General features: G+C 43.2%; 1 pseudogene; it reads right to left on the minus strand.

Annotated features, from left to right (window-relative positions):
* LOC147964788 (uncharacterized) overlaps positions 1–3434 on the minus strand; it is a 34326-nt pseudogene extending 30892 nt beyond the window's left edge.
* Between the last annotated feature and the right edge of the window lie 12844 nt (positions 3435–16278).

Below are 16278 nucleotides of genomic sequence, written 5' to 3' on the forward strand. Positions count from 1 at the left end.
CGGGCAGGTGATGCTGGACGGGTTTAAAGGTGACAAGTACCTAGGCCGTGGCGGGTGCTTGGCATCTCTCGAGATGATGGGAATTAGGGTAGAAACATCGAGGGTGATGACACTGCGCTGGCTGTCAGGGTCTGGTAAGGAGATCTAGAACCGTCGAGTAGGGTGTTTGTGGAGCAGCTCTAGTAGGGTGGACTATGGTGTGGGCGAAGCGGATCTGTGGACGTGGACGAGGGCATAGGTGAAGCTGCTCCGGGGGTTGGGTTAAGGATGGTGTCGATGACGCGGATCTGCGGCCATGGATGGGGCATCAAAAGCTGCTCCGATGGTTGGGTTAAGGATGGTGTCGATGATGCGGATCTGTGGCCGTGGATGGGGTGTCAGAAGCTGCTCCGGTGGTTGGGTTAAGGGTGGTGTCGATGATGCAGATCTGCGGCTGTGGACGGGGCGTCAGAAGCTGCTCCGGTAGGTTGGATGAGGGTGCGAGGAAGTGGATCTGAGGCCGTGGACTTGTGAGTTGGCAAAGCGGCCCCGGTAGGGTTGAGAATGGTATAGGCGAAGCTACTCCGGTAGGGTTGACGATGGTGTCGGCGAGGCGGCTCCGGTAGGTTTGAGGAAGGTGTCGGCGAAGCGGCTCGGATAGGGTTGAGGAAGGTGTCGGCGAAGAGGATCGGAGGCCGTCGACGGGGGCGTCAGTGGGGCGCCTCTGGGGGGTGTGGACGAAGCGTCTCCGGTGGGGAGTACTAATGAGCCGCTGCAGATGCGCGGCGGTTGACGAGAGTACCGGCGAAGCAGATCCGGCGCCATGGACAAGGCCGACACTGAATGGGCTGTGGCACAGTGGTGGATGAGCACTCTACTTATTTCTAGGGGAGGTGGGAGGGGTAGATGCGACCGCAGAAGCAGATCCGGCGAGGTGGACGCCGCTGGCAGTGAATGGGCTATGGTACGCCGGTGGATGAGCAGTCTAGGGTTTCGAGAGGGAATGGGCTATGGTACGCCGGTGGATGAGCAGTCTAGGGTTTCGAGAGGGGAGGGGAGAAAGGGCGATGAAGTACGGACGGTGTGATGTAAGATGCTCTAGTGCTGTGGAGTTAGTCGTTTTTGCGGGAGGGGGAGAGGAAATGGGGGTGTCGTGTAGTGGGGGAACTGGAAGTTACCAAAGCAGCCCCGACCTATCATGTAGATGAGGGCGGTATTGTAACTGTTGGTCTCCGTGCACCAAGGACAAAAGGGGGATTTCGCATGCTAAAGACTAAGGTAGCGGAAATTTTAGAAGGAGGCAGGAGATTTTGCCGCCCGCGGGATCGTTCATATCCAATTTCAACTAATTTTGGCCCGTGCTAGTGGGAAGGTCTTGCTAGACTGTGTACATGGGGCACGCGTCAGTAGTTAATAACTGGTGTGAAGTCCACCCCAGAAAAAAAGACAATAACTCAGGATGATGCGCCAATAACTAGGACGTTCATACGGGCACGGCCAATCGTACGGGTGTAGTGGCGCGTTCACAAAAAAGGGATCAAATGCTCAGCCTATGTATTTCTCGTGTAAATAGATAATTTAGTTCCATTGGTTATTTACTTCAAACATAATGCATTGACGTGTTAGTGTAGAGGCACACAAAAAGAAATGGATATAGTAGTCAGCTACTTAAAAGTGTTACCTCATATGATTACATAGCCTCCATTTCATAAATTGCATACCCATTGAATTCATATATGAATATTACATATATTACTTCAAAATAGAAACTTAAATCATCCAAGACTAATGAATTTGAATGCAAGAGTAACAATGGTGCATGTACATGATAGCTACATTGGTTGTTTGAAGAAACATCACTGTAACTTTGGCATGCACAACTGAAAAGGTTTATTTAAATAGAAAAAATGTGATATGTGACTGTCCAATCTTTATAGCGTTGAATTGATATTGTACCTTTGGCCATGATAAGAAGTAGATATTGACTTATGTTCAAGCGATGCATGTCCACGATCGCTAGATAGTGATTCGTGAATGAATTGTGCAATCTCTCTCACAGGCATACATATCTCATTTCCCTGTGGGCATCGGAATCACACACGCGCACTTCGTGTATTTCTCTCCCTCCATTAGGGTTAAATTCGTCTTTCTACCCCGTCCTACAAGTCTCTCGCACAGAAACACACACGCTCTCTATGTCTAACACGCCCACCCCTTTAATTCCGCCCACCCACAGCCACTAATGTCTCAAAGTATAATAATGTCTCTCACACATATGCTATCTACCTATCCCTTAATATAGCTAGATATGTGTCACACAAACTCCTTCTCCCTACTAGCAAGATGCCCATGCATTGCATGGAACATCAAGATGCATTTGTATGAGAAGTTTATCTTGTGGGAGAAAAGGATGAACGAGGGAATGCCTTATTTGCAAATGCGGAGAGGGGTGTGGGTATCTTTTTGCAAAATTGCCATAATTTCCTTCCTGTCTGTCGGATATAAATCGGACGGCCTATATTGCAGAATGGCAGAAACACCATCATCACCAACTCTGTTTTTTTTATAAGAGTAGAGATATGTGAGTGTCACTGCCCCCCCCCACACACCCACACTTCCCAACACCGAAGGAGTAGGGTGACACCTCGATCTTGATACTAATCTATCGACTATCTTCTCTCACAAACATACACACACACTACCCGACACCGAAGGAGTAGGGTATCACATCGATCTTGATAATAATCTATCTACTCCTCTTTCAAACACACACACACACACTCGCTAGTTGTGCCTCTATGCCTACCGTTCACACTCTCGATACGTCTTTCTCTCCCCCCCCAACAATGACAGCAGAAGGGTGACAACTCGATCCGATCATAATATGTCAATTGGTTTCTCTCTCAAACATTGTGTCTCGGTGCCTCGCTCAGTAGCCCCCTCGATATGTAGACTTCTCACGTGCGCACAACTGTAGTGACGATGACGCTGGACCCAGTGTGCCTTGTTTTTACCGGCCTCATGTGATAGTTTTCACCCTGTTTTCTGTTAATTAACAAGGCAACCTTTTCTTTGTTACTACTAGTGAATATGAAATCATTCGGAGGAGCAGCGGGGCGAGGCCACGGGCTTGGACCGGATGCAGGGAACGGGAAGTGGTGGCACGGCGAGGCCTGCGCGGCTGCGGGCGGCGAGGGGAGCAGGGCGGCGCTGGCCGTGGCCGTGGCGGAGGGGCGGAGCGCGGCGTGCGTGCAGCGAGAGCGGGAGGCAGTGGAGGCCAGGGGCGAGGCATCCTTGGGCGCGTGCAGGTGGCACGGTGTGGGGCACGGCTTGGGCGCGGTGTGCACCCATCGGGGCGCGCCGGAGTGGCCAGTGGCGCGGTGGTGATGTCGGGTCGCCTTGGAGCAAGTGGGGGGGAAGAGGAGAAGCGGAGGCCGGGGCTCACGGCGGCTCATAGGGAAACGGCAGCGGTTGTCGTGGAGGGGGATGAGGACGGCGCGACACAAGGGAGGACGACGGTGTGGCGGTCCGGCGAGGAGGCGTGGTCGAGGCGGTGAGGCGATGACGGCGACATCGGGCGGTGGCGTCGTCGGGGCGCCGCGGCGAGGCACCCAGATCGGAGGGGGAGGAGGTGAGGAGGACGGCGGTAGGGCAGTGCCGACGAGGGGTGGCGAGAGGCGTCGGGCGGTGGTGGACTGGCAAGGGGTTCGGGGCCCTCTGCCCCGATCCAGACGAGGGAAGGGGAGAGAGGCGTGCGGGGGAGTGAGTGGGAGGAGTGGGGATCGGGAGAGGTTAGGGTTCGGGAGTGGGGTGGGGTGGATAAGGAGGCCCGGCTGGGCCTGGTGGGCCGGCCGGTGCGGCGGCCAGCTGGGCCATTCGGCCCAGCATGGGGGGGTGTTTCTCTTTTCCTTTTTTTATAAATCTTTTCCGTTTAACATTTTTAGCCTCAGTTTTTCATTTCCTTTTAGTACCAAATAAGTTTTGTTTTGAACAAAACTTGGCACATAAATCTAACACCATACCTTGAGATGGAATAAAAAGTTTGGGGTCAAAAGGAGTTGCCTAATTAATTTTAGAAATTGAAAAGGCCAATTTAAATGCTGCTGGAGCACTGAATTAATTCCCATGGGCATTTTGGGAATTTAGAAGAGGTTGGTTCCAACATGACAATTACTTAGTGATTATTTTCCACACTTTGAACATTTTAGTTTTCATGTTTGGAAAATTGAATTTTTGACTTTGAATTTTAGTTTGCCAAACATGAATAGTGATTTGGATCAAGTGAGTATTAGCAACAGTAGTGTGATGACATGGCACCCTCAACATGGGATTACTATAGCATGACACTGGGGGTGTTACAAATCTCCTCCACTACAAGAAATCTCATCCCGAGATTTAAGTGGGGAATTAAAGAGTATCTTTGGGAGAACTGACTCTTATAGGGCTAATTATCTGATGAACAATTCAGGGAATGAGGCGGAAGTATCTCTCGAGTTGAAACTTAATAATACATCGAGAGCAAAGTATGAAGGTACAATAGGAAGTTCCAACCGAATGGACAAACGATTGATACCTGAACAGAGTGTGAGAAAGGGGTTCAGAGCATCGGGAATAGATCATCTCTCGGAAGGTGGCTCGTGACATGATATGAAGCCAAATGCAAGAATATTTTGGAATCAAAGATATACAGGAGAGTTAGGTTTCGATCCTATGGAACTGTGGGTTATGGGTCCACCATGTGGGTTAAAAGCTGGAAGGCACTAACATTTCACACGGTCATGATGGCAAGGCAGGTCAGAGGATAGTCGGTCAATTATGTCGGCGACAACATCGGTACCAAGGGCGAGGAACGAAGAGAACCATTTTCCCTGCTTGTTGAAACGAGGCGGACCAATAGGCAAAGTTCTCATCCAGCGGTGGTTACCGGAATGTCGACAACAATAATAATAGGGTCACACTGACAAAGTTGTAGACCGAGGTGCTTTCATGGGAAGAGAATTAATACTGCTTAAGTCATATAGACCACAAGAAAATTTAAACAACCAATGGACAGGAAAATGAAATTATCGAATTAAACAGACCAATGGAAAGGAAATGTGTTTCGCACAAGAATTGGGAGTATATCCTTCCCAAAGAAAAAGCGGAGCATGTTATACATGATAGGACATTAAGAGCAAAAGCATTTAGATAAAGGGGCGAACAAAGAATTAGAATATTGCCCATACAACTGTGTTTGGATAATAGATCAAGAAGCATTTAGCATTTCGCTTCAAATGTTCGTGTTGATATTTGGAATACCACAGTCATGCTTCGAGATAGCACTGATATGGTGTTTTGATAACCCACAAGTATAGGGGATCGCAACAGCTTTCGAGGGTAGAGTATTCAACCCAAATTTATTGATTCGACACAAGGGGAGCCAAAGAATATTCTCAAGTATTAGCAGCTGAGTTGTCAATTCAACCACACCTGGAAACTTAGTATCTGCAGCAAAGTGTTTAGTAGCAAAGTAATATGATAGTGGTGGTAGCAGCAACAAAAGTAAAGACAGCAAAAGTAATGTTTTTGGTATTTTGTAGTGATTGTAACAGTAGCAGCGGGAAAGTAAATAAGCGTAAACCAGTTTATGGAAAACTCGTAGGCACCGGATCAGTGATGGATAATTATGTCGGATGCGGTTCATCATGTAACAGTCATAACATAGGGTGACACAGAACTAGCTCCAATTCATCAATGTCATGTAGGCATGTATTCCGTATATAGTCATACGTGCTTATGGAAAAGAACTTGCGTGGCATCTTTTGTCCTACCCTCCTGTGGCAGCGGGGTCCTATTGGAAACTAAGGGAAATTAAGGCCTCCTTTTAATAGAGAACCGGAACAAAGCATTAGCACATAGTGAATACATGAACTCCTCAAACTATGGTCATCACTGGGAGTGGTCCCGATTATTGTCACTTCGGGGTTGCCGGATCATAACACATAGTAGGTGACTATAGACCTCCCAGATAGGATCAAGAACTCACATATATTCATGAAAACATAATAGGTTCAGATCTGAAATCATGGCACTCGGGCCCTCGTGACAAGCATTAAGCATAGCAAAGTCATAGCAACATCAATCTCAGAACATAATGGATAGTAGGGATCAAACCCTAACAAAACTAACTCGATTACATGATAAATCTCATCCAACCCATCACCGTCCAGCAAGCCTATGATGCAATTACTCATGCACGGCGGTGAGCATCATGAAATTGGTGATGGAGGATGGTTGATGATGATGACGGCGATGAATCCCCCTCTCCGGAGCCCCGAACGGACTCCGGATCGGCCCTCCCGAGAGGTTTTAGGGCTTGGCGGCGGCTCCGTATCGTAAAACGTGACGATTTCTTCTCTCTGATTTTTTTCTCTCCGAAAGAAAATATATAGAGTTGGAGTTGGCGTCGGAGGGTCAACAGGGGGCCCACGAGGTAGGGGGTGCGCCCTAGGGGGGGCGCGCCCCCCACCCTCGTGGAAAGGGTGTGGGCCCCCTGGTCTTCATCTTTGGCGAGGATTTTTTATTATTTTTTCTAAGACCTCCCGTGGAGTTTCAGGTCATTCCGAGAATATTTGTTTTCTGCACATTAAACAACACCATGGCAATTCTGCTGAAAACAGCGTCAGTCTGGGTTAGTTCCATTCAAATCATACAAGATAGAGTCCAAAACAATGGCAAAAGTATTTTGAAAAGTAGATACGACGGAGACGTATCAACTCCCCCAATCTTAAACCCTTGCTTGTCCTCAAGCAATTCAGTTGACAAACTGAAAGAAAGAAAAACTTTTACAAACTCTGTTTGCTCTTGTTGTTGTAACTATGTCAAGCCAGCATTCAAGTTTTCATCATAGATCATAACTAACCACATTTGCAATAATTCTCAGGTCTCATCATTAGTCATATCAATAGCATAATCAACTAGCAAGTCATAATAATAAATCTCGGATGACAACACTTTCTCAAAACAATCATAATATGATATAACAAGATGGTGTCTCGCTAGCCCTTTCTGAGACCGCAAAACATAAATGCAGAGCACGTTTGAAGATCAAGGACCGACTAGACATTGTAATTCATGGTAAAAGAGATACAATCATATTCATACCCAATATAAATTAATAGTGATGAATGCAAATGATGGTTGTGCTCTCCAGCTAGTGCTTTTTAATAAGAGGGTGATGACTCAACATAAAAGTAAATGGATAGGCCCTTCACAGAGGGAAGCAGGGATTTGTAGAGGTGCCAGAGATCGGTTTTGAAATAGAGATAAATTGTATTTTGAGCGGTATACTTTCATTGTCAACGTAACAACTAAGAGATGGCGATATCTTCCATGCTACACACATTATAGGCAGTTCCCAATAAGAATGGTAAAGTTTATACTCCCCCTCCACCAACAGGCATCAATCCATGGCTTGCTCAAAACAACGAGTGCCTCCAACATACATCAGGTCCCAGGGGGAGTTTTGTTTGCAATTAATTATGATTTAGTTTGGATAAAGCATGGGACTGGGCATCCCGGTGACCAGCCATTTTCTCGTGAGTGAGGAGCGGAGTCCACTCCTCTTGAGAATAACCCGCCTAACACAGAACATAAGGACAGCCTTTGTTGATACATGAGCTATTCGAGCATACAAAACAGAATGTTTATTTGAAGGTTCAGAGTTTGGCACATACAAATTTACTTGGAATGGCAGGTAGATACCGCATATAGGAAGGTATAGTGGACTCATCTCGAATAACTTTGGGGTTTAAGGGATTGGATGCACAAGCAGTATTCCCTCTTAGTACAGGTGAAGGCTAGCAAAAGACTGGGAAGCGACCAACTAAAGAGCGACAACAGCCATGTACATGCATTAAAATTAATAAACATTGGATGCAAGCATGAGTAGGATATAATCCACCATGAACATAAATATCGTGAAGGCTATGTTGATTTTGTTTCAACTACATGCATGAACATGTGCCAAGTCAAGTCACTTAAATCATTCAAAGGAGGATACCACCCCATCATACCACATCATAATCATCTTAATAACATGTTGGCATATAAGGTAAATCATTATAACTCATAGCTAATCAAGCATGGCACAAGCAACTCTGATCTCTAATTGTCATTGCAAACATGTTTATTCATAATACGCTGAATCAAGAACGACGGGCTCATCATATTTACAAAAACAAAAGAGGTCGAGTTCGTACCAGCTTTTCTCATCTCAGTCAGTCCATCATGTATCATCATAATTGCCTTTCACTTGCATGACCGAACAGTGTGAATAATAATAAGAGTGCACATGCATTCGACTAAGCTGGAATCTGCGAGCATTCAATAAATAGGAGAAGACAAGGCAATATGGGCTCTTGGTTAAATCAATAATAACGCATATAAGATCCACTTCAATAATTTAATTATGGTCTTCTCCTACTGACCCCCAAAGAAAAGAAAAGAAATAAAACTATTCACACGGGAAAGCTCCCAACAAGCAAAAGAAGAACGGGAAATATTTTTGGGTTTTCTTTTTAATTATTACTACTATAGCAGAAAAATAAACTACTACTATTTTTTTGGTTTTTCTTAAGGTTTAACAAGCAAACAAGAAGAGAGCAGGAAAAACAAAATAAACTAGCATGGATATTACAGTGAAAAAAGTATGAGCACCAACATCTAGCAATGAGTGTGTGTGAGCATAAATGTAATGTCGGTGAGAAATACGTACTCCCCCAAGCTTAGGCTTTTGGCCTAAGTTGGTCTATGGCCACAGCTGGCCTGGCGGATATCCATAATAATAGTTGTTGGGGTCGTACTGTGATGAGGAAGAAGAAGGCTCCGATTGCCACTGGCTGGCAATCATCTCCGGATCCCACTGATAGTTAGACTGCCGTGAAGGATCAAATTGTGGTTCCGGTTCTGGCTCCTCGGCTGGTGTAGGGTTCCGGTAGGCGTGAACAGCTGCCAACGGAACAAGGTACGTACCTGCAGTCAAATCAAACAAAGGAGCAGGCAAGGTAATAGTCTCAAGATGATGTTTATTAAAGAACAATTGATATCTAAGCTCCCCTGCCCTATTCTTAACAATAAAATCATGTGCCACCATACTTTTATGATCTAGATAAACACGGGGTAGCACTTTTTCTTCCTTCTCAGCATGCCTAATAGGTATGTTAAAATGTGCGGCTAGGCGTGTGGCATAAATGCCTGCAAAGATGGGGCCCTTAGTACGGTTCATATTTAACCGTCTAGCAATAATACCGCCCAAACTAAAAGTGTTATCACTATATAAACCTTGGAGCAGAATAATTAAATCAGGGATACTAAGGTTTCCAGAATTTCCGCGTCCAATTAAACAATGACTAGCAAATAATGCAAAGTAACGCAAAACAGGAAAATGTATGCTAGTGATTCGTGCATCGGAAACCTTCCTGGTTTCTCCTACAGTGATATTATCAATAAACCCAGCCACATCGTCATGATGTGGTTCTTCTGTCTTGCCCCCAAAAGGGACTAAACAAATCTGACAGAAATCATAAAGTGACATCTCCTCAGGCTCATCATATAAATGAAATTCCACCATAGGTGGTGAGTTCCTAGGATGAAAATAAAAGTTTTGCACAAAGGTATTTGTGAGTAAGAGATACTGATCGCATTGGTCGTGGAGGAAAGCGGCGAGGCCTACATTGAGATCCAATTCATGAAAATCTTCATAGATACCGGCTGCTCTCAAGAAATCTTCAGAAGGCCATTCACACGCCCGAATCTCCACGGTGCGTGGCAAATTATACTTAGGCTTAGGTGCCTTTTCCTTTGAGCTTTGGCTTGATGAGCCCCTCGATAATCTCCTCATCATTTTTCTAAAACAATCTGAAATTTTTAGTAACTTCAAAATAAAAGTAAACCAAACTCAATAATATTGATAGCAACTACTCCTACATGTGCCTAAAGCCTATATCAAGCATTAGAACTACTTGAAACCATATAAATTTGACATGCAAGCTCAAGAACATGGTCACCTATGCAGCACAAATTTGCAATGAATAAAGCACTAGAACAAAAACTAATTTGACCAATGGAGGAGTCACATACCAAGGAACAATCTCCCCAAGCAGTTTTGCGAGAGGTGCTTTGAGCAAGGAGATCGAAAATCGCAGCAAAAGTGGCTGGAACTCGTGCTTGAGTTGGTTTTTCGGGTTTGTGTGAGATAGAGGAAGAAGATGGGTGCTGGGATAAGTGGAGGAGGGCCACCGTGGGCCCATGAGGCAGGGGGTGCGCCCTATAGGGGGGCGCCCACCACCCTCGTGACCAGGTGGCAGCTCCTTCCGCGGTAATTTTTGCACAGTAAATCCTCAAATATTCCCGAAAAAATCATATTAATTTGGCATGGCATTCTGAGGACTTTTATTTTCGGCATATTTTTATATTGCATGGATAATCAGATAACATACAGAAAAATACTGTTTTTACTTTATTTAATATAAATAACAGAAAGTATAAAGAAGGTGCAGAAGTTTGTGCTTCTAGTTTCATCCATCTCATGCTCATCAAAAAGAATCCACTAACAAGGTTGATCAAGTCTTATTAACAAACTCATTCTGATAATCATGAACCGGAGAAATTTCGAATAACACTAAGTTACCTCAACGGGGATATGCACATCCCCAATAATAAGTATATCATATTTCTTCTTGACAGTAGGGAGAGGAAATTCAAAACCTCCAAATATAATTGATGGAATTTTTCCAATAGAGTTGATACTATGAACTTGAGGTTGTTTCCTCGAAAAGTGTACCGTATGCTCATTACCATTAACATGAAAAGTGACATTGCCTTTGTTGCAATCAATAACAGCCCCTGCAGTATTAAGAAAAGGTCTTCCAAGAATAATAGACATACTATCATCCTCGGGAATATCAAGAATAACAAAGTCCGTTAAAATAGTAACGTTTGCAACCACAACAGGCACATCCTCACAGATACCGACATGTATAGCAGTTGATTTATCAGCCATTTGCAAAGATATTTCAGTAGGTGTCAACTTATTCAAGTCAAGTCTATGATATAACGAGAGAGGCATAACACTAACACCGGCTCCGAGATCACATAAAGCAGTTTTAATATAATTTCTTTTAATGGAGCAAGGAATAGTAGGTACTCCGGGGTCTCCAAGTTTCTTTGGTATTCCACCCACCCTTAAAAGTATAATTAGCAAGCATGGTGGAAATTTCAGCTTCCGGTATCTTTCTTTTATTAGTAATGATATCCTTCATATATTTAGCATAAGGATTTGTTTTGAGCACATCAGTTAATCTTATACGCAAAAAGATAGGCCTAATCATTTCAGCAAAGCGCTCAAAATCCTCATCATCCTTTTTCTTGGATGGTTTCGGAGGAAAAGGCATGGGTTTCTAAACCCAAGGTTCCCTTTCTTTACCATGTTTCCTAGCAACAAAGTCTCTTTTATCATAACGTTGATTCTTTGATTGTGGGTTATCAAGATCAATAGCAGGTTCAATTTCTACATCATTATCATTACTAGGTTGAGCATCATCATGAACATCATCATTAATATTTTTACTAGGTTCATGTTCATTACCGGATTGTGTTTCAGCATCAGACATAGATATATCATTTGGATTATCAGGTGGTTCAGCAATAGGTTCACTAGAAGTTTGCACAGTTCTATCATTTTTCTTCTTCTTCTTAGAAGAACTAGGAACATCAATATTATTTCTTTGAGAATCTTGCTCGATTCTCTTAGGGTGGCCTTCAGGATACAAAGGTTCCTGAGTCATTCTACCAGTTCTAGTAGCCACTCTAATAGCATAATCATTTTTCTTACTATTCATTTCATCAAGCACTTCTTTTTGAGCTTTAAGTACTTGTTCTACTTGAGTGGTAACCATAGAAGCATGTTTGCTAATAAGTTTAAGTTCACCTTTAATATCAGCCATATAATCACCCAAGCGTCTAATCATATAAGCATTTTCTTTTAATTGTCTACCAAAATAAGCATTGAAGTCATCTTTCTTATACATAAAGTTATCAAACTCATCCAAGCACTGACTAGCAATTTTAGTAGGAGGGACTTCAGCTTTATCATATCAATAGAGAGAATTTACCTTTACTACATGTGTCAGGATATCGGGATCAGGAGGTTCTTCAGTGAATAAATAATTGAGATCATATGTTTCTTCAACAGGCGGTGAATTAATACCATGTATTTCTTCAATAGGAGGTAAATTCTTAACGTCTTCAGCTTTAATACCTTTTTATTTCATAGATTTCTTTGCCTCTTGCATGTCTTCGGGACTGAGAAATAGAACACCTCTCTTCTTCGGAGTTGGTTTAGGAATAGGCTCAGTAATTGGAGCAGGAGTTGGCTCAGGAGCTGGCTCAGGAGGTGCCCAATTATTTTCATTTGTCAACATATTATTCAATAGAATTTCAACTTCATCCAGTGTTCTTTCCCTAAAAAGAGAACCAGCACAACTATCCAGGTAATCTCTGGAAGCATCGGTTAGTCCATTATAAAAGATATCAAGTATTTCAGGTTTCTTAAGAGGATGATCAGGCAAAGCATTAAGTAACTTGAGAAGCCTCCCCCAAGCTTATGGAGACTCTCTTATTTAATTTGCACAAAGTTGTATATTTCCCTCAAAGCAGCTTGTTTCTTATGAGCAGGGAAATATTTAGCAGAGAAGTAATAAATCATATCCTGGGGACTACGCACACAACCAGGATCAAGAGAATTAAACCATATCTTAGCATCGCCCTTTAATGAGAACGGAAATATTTTGAGTAAATAGAGGTAACGTGATCTCTCATTATTAGTGAACAAGGCAGCTATATCATTTAACTTAGTAAGATGTGCCACAACAGTTTCAGATTCATAGCCATAAAACGGATCAGATTCAACCAAAGTAATTATATCAGGATCAACAGAGAATTCATAATCTTTATCAGGAACACATATAGGTGAAGTAGCAAAAGTAGGGTCGAGTTTCATTTTATCTCTAAGTGATTCTTTATTCCATTTAATTAATAACCTCTTAAGCTCATATCTATCTCTGCAAGCTAAAATAGCTAAGGAAGCATCCCTATCAAAAAGATAACCTTTAGGAAGAGCAGGCATATTTTCATCATCACTATCATCATCGTATTCAGATTCAATAATTTCTCTCTCTAGCCCTAGCAATTTGTTCATCAAGAAATTCACAAAGGGGCACTGTAGTATCAGGCATAGAAGCAGTTTCATCATAAGTATCATGCATAGCAGAAGTGGCATCATCAATAACATGTGACATATCAGAACGAATAGCAGAAGCAGGTGTAGGTGTCGCAAACTTACTCATAACAGAAGGTGAATCAAGTGCAGAGCTAGATGGCAGTTCCTTACCTCCCCTCGTAGTTGAGGGATAGATCTTGGTTTAGGATCTCTCAAGTTCTTCATAGTGTCCAGTAGATATAAATCCCAAGTGACTCAAAGAATAGAGCTATGCTCCCTGGCAACGGCGCCAGAAAAAGGTCTTGATAACCCACAAGTGTAGGGGATCGCAACAGCTTTCGAGGGTAGAGTATTCAACCCAAATTTATTGATTCGACACAAGGGGAGCCAAAGAATATTCTCAAGTATTAGCAGCTGAGTTGTCAATTCAACCACACCTGGAAACTTAGTATCTGCAGCAAAGTGTTTAGTAGCAAAGTAATATGATAGTGGTGGTAGCAGCAACAAAAGTAAAGACAGCAAAAGTAATGTTTTTGGTATTTTGTAGCGATTGTAACAGTAGTAGCAGGAAAGTAAATAAGTGTAAACCAGTTTATGGAAAACTCGTAGGCACCGGATCAGTGATGGATAATTATGTCGGATGCGGTCCATCATGTAACAGTCATAACATAGGGTGACACGGAACTAGCTCCAATTCATCAATGTAATGTAGGCATGTATTCCATATATAGTCATACGTGCTTATGGAAAAGAACTTGCATGACATCTTTTGTCCTACCCTCCCGTGGCAGCGGGGTCCTATTGGAAACTAAGGGATATTAAGGCCTCCTTTTAATAGAGAATCGGGACAAAGCATTAGCACATTATGAATACATGAACTCCTCAAACTATGGTCATCACCGGGAGTGGTCCCGATTATTGTCACTTCGGGGTTGCCGGATCATAACACATAGTAGGTGACTATAGACTTGCAAGATAGGATCAAGAACTCACATATATTCATGAAAACATAATAGGTTCAGATCTGAAATCATGGCACTCGGGCCCTAGTGACAAGCATTAAGCATAGCAAAGTCATAGCAACATCAATCTCAGAACATAATGGATACTAGGGATCAAATCCTAACAAAACTAACTCGATTACATGATAAATCTCATCCAACCCATCACCGTCCAGCAAGCCTACGATGCAATTACTCACGCACGGCGGTGAGCATCATGAAATTGGTGATGGAGGATGGTTGATGATGACGACGGCGACGAATCCCCCTCTCCGGAGCCCCGAACGGACTCCAGATCAGCCCTCCCGAGAGGTTTTAGGGCTTGGCGGTGGCTCCGTATCGTAAAACGTGATGATTTCTTCTCTCTGATTTTTTTTTCTCTCCGAAAGCAAATATATAGAGTTGGAGTTGGCGTCGGAGGGTCAACAGGGGGCCCACGAGGTAGGGGGCATGCCCCCCACCCTCGTGGAAAGGGTGTGGGCCCCCTGGTCTTCATCTTTGGCAAGGATATTTTATTATTTTTTCTAAGACCTCCCATGGAGTTTCAGGTCATTCCGAGAATATTTGTTTTCTGCACATAAAACAACACCATGGCAATTCTGCTGAAAACAGCGTCAGTCCGGGTTAGTTCCATTCAAATCATACAAGATAGAGTCCAAAACAAGGGCAAACGTGTTTGGAAAAGTAGATACGACGGAGCCGTATCATGTTTCAATTAAGGATTGGGTCTGTAGATCATAAGAGATTCAAAGGGACATTTCCAAGATTATCTCGGAACGTAAGGTATAACCAAACACAATCAGGTCTGTGTTGGCAGGTAGTCAAGGACGTTGTCGATGATAACACAATCATCGAGGGGGAGGATGGTATTTCTCATCATGAATTCGATTGATAGCCCGAGACAAGTCAGTATATTGATGGGAATCATGACAGATTTTGTCGAGGTACTAAGAAGAGGCCATTAAACAGCGACGACATCAAGCAAAAGGAATGATGAAGCGAAAGGTTATTGTAACCACGGATGCGACACAAGCTTGAAATCAAGCTTGTTGTTTGAGGTGAAATGATAAGATGAGGAAGATCGACGTAAGCTTAGCTCGTCGTCGGAAGTTGTGCTCTGGGAAGAAGGACCGGACAACACAGTTAAAATTAGCTCGTTAATGATATAGCTGATCAGGCTAGGAATGATGTGATGGAGTATCATTCCAATGAGAATTCACAAGAGGTAGTGCAATGACACAATATCCTCGAGATAACAGGGGGCAATACTCGAGGTAGATCAAAATAGAGATTGGACAGATAAAATGATCTGCAGAAGACAAGTATTTTAACTTGTCTGGAAAATGGGATCAAGGAGAAAATATGGTCACAACCATGATTGTAAAGATTCAATTTACAGATGCAAGATGAGCTTATACCAAGGGATCATTTTATTATAAGAAAAGCTTCCATGATAAGATCTACATCGTGTCTATGGGCATGAACACAAAGTTCAAGGTCGACTCCCTCTTCTTCAATGCATAACCTCCCATTCACTACTCGTTTTTTAAGTTGTAATGTTAAAATTTTATCTGGCAAAACACTAGAAGGGTAAGACTCAAGAAAACTCTCGGGTTGACACGGATTAGCGAAGGCATAGGTTCAACCCAAAGGGGCATCTTACGAACATATACCACAAACTTTAGGAGTAATTAACAAAAGCCTGATAGTAGAGCATGGTTGACCAAATGAGAGAATAGGATTTACCAAATGGCATTATGTATCAGGGAAAGAACTTCTTGAGGTTTTTTTTGTATATGAATAACACTGTCGGATGATAATTCAACAAAGGATCTGGTGGTTCACAAGGAATCTGATGTGAGCATCGGTACTCAGCCAGTAGAAGAAAGAATGCAAGGATCTCAGATTATAGAAACAACTGACTAATTCAAAGCTCGAATGCAAAGGGAATTATGATTTCCAAAATGGGGGATCGGAAGAAAAGGCTCTAATCAAAGACAATTAAGTACAAAAGACATAGATCGACAATCAATCAAGGTT

This window comes from Triticum urartu, chromosome 6A (assembly GCF_056163025.1).
Source record: "Triticum urartu cultivar PI428250 chromosome 6A, HENAU_Tu73, whole genome shotgun sequence".
Taxonomy (NCBI): domain Eukaryota; kingdom Viridiplantae; phylum Streptophyta; class Magnoliopsida; order Poales; family Poaceae; genus Triticum; species Triticum urartu.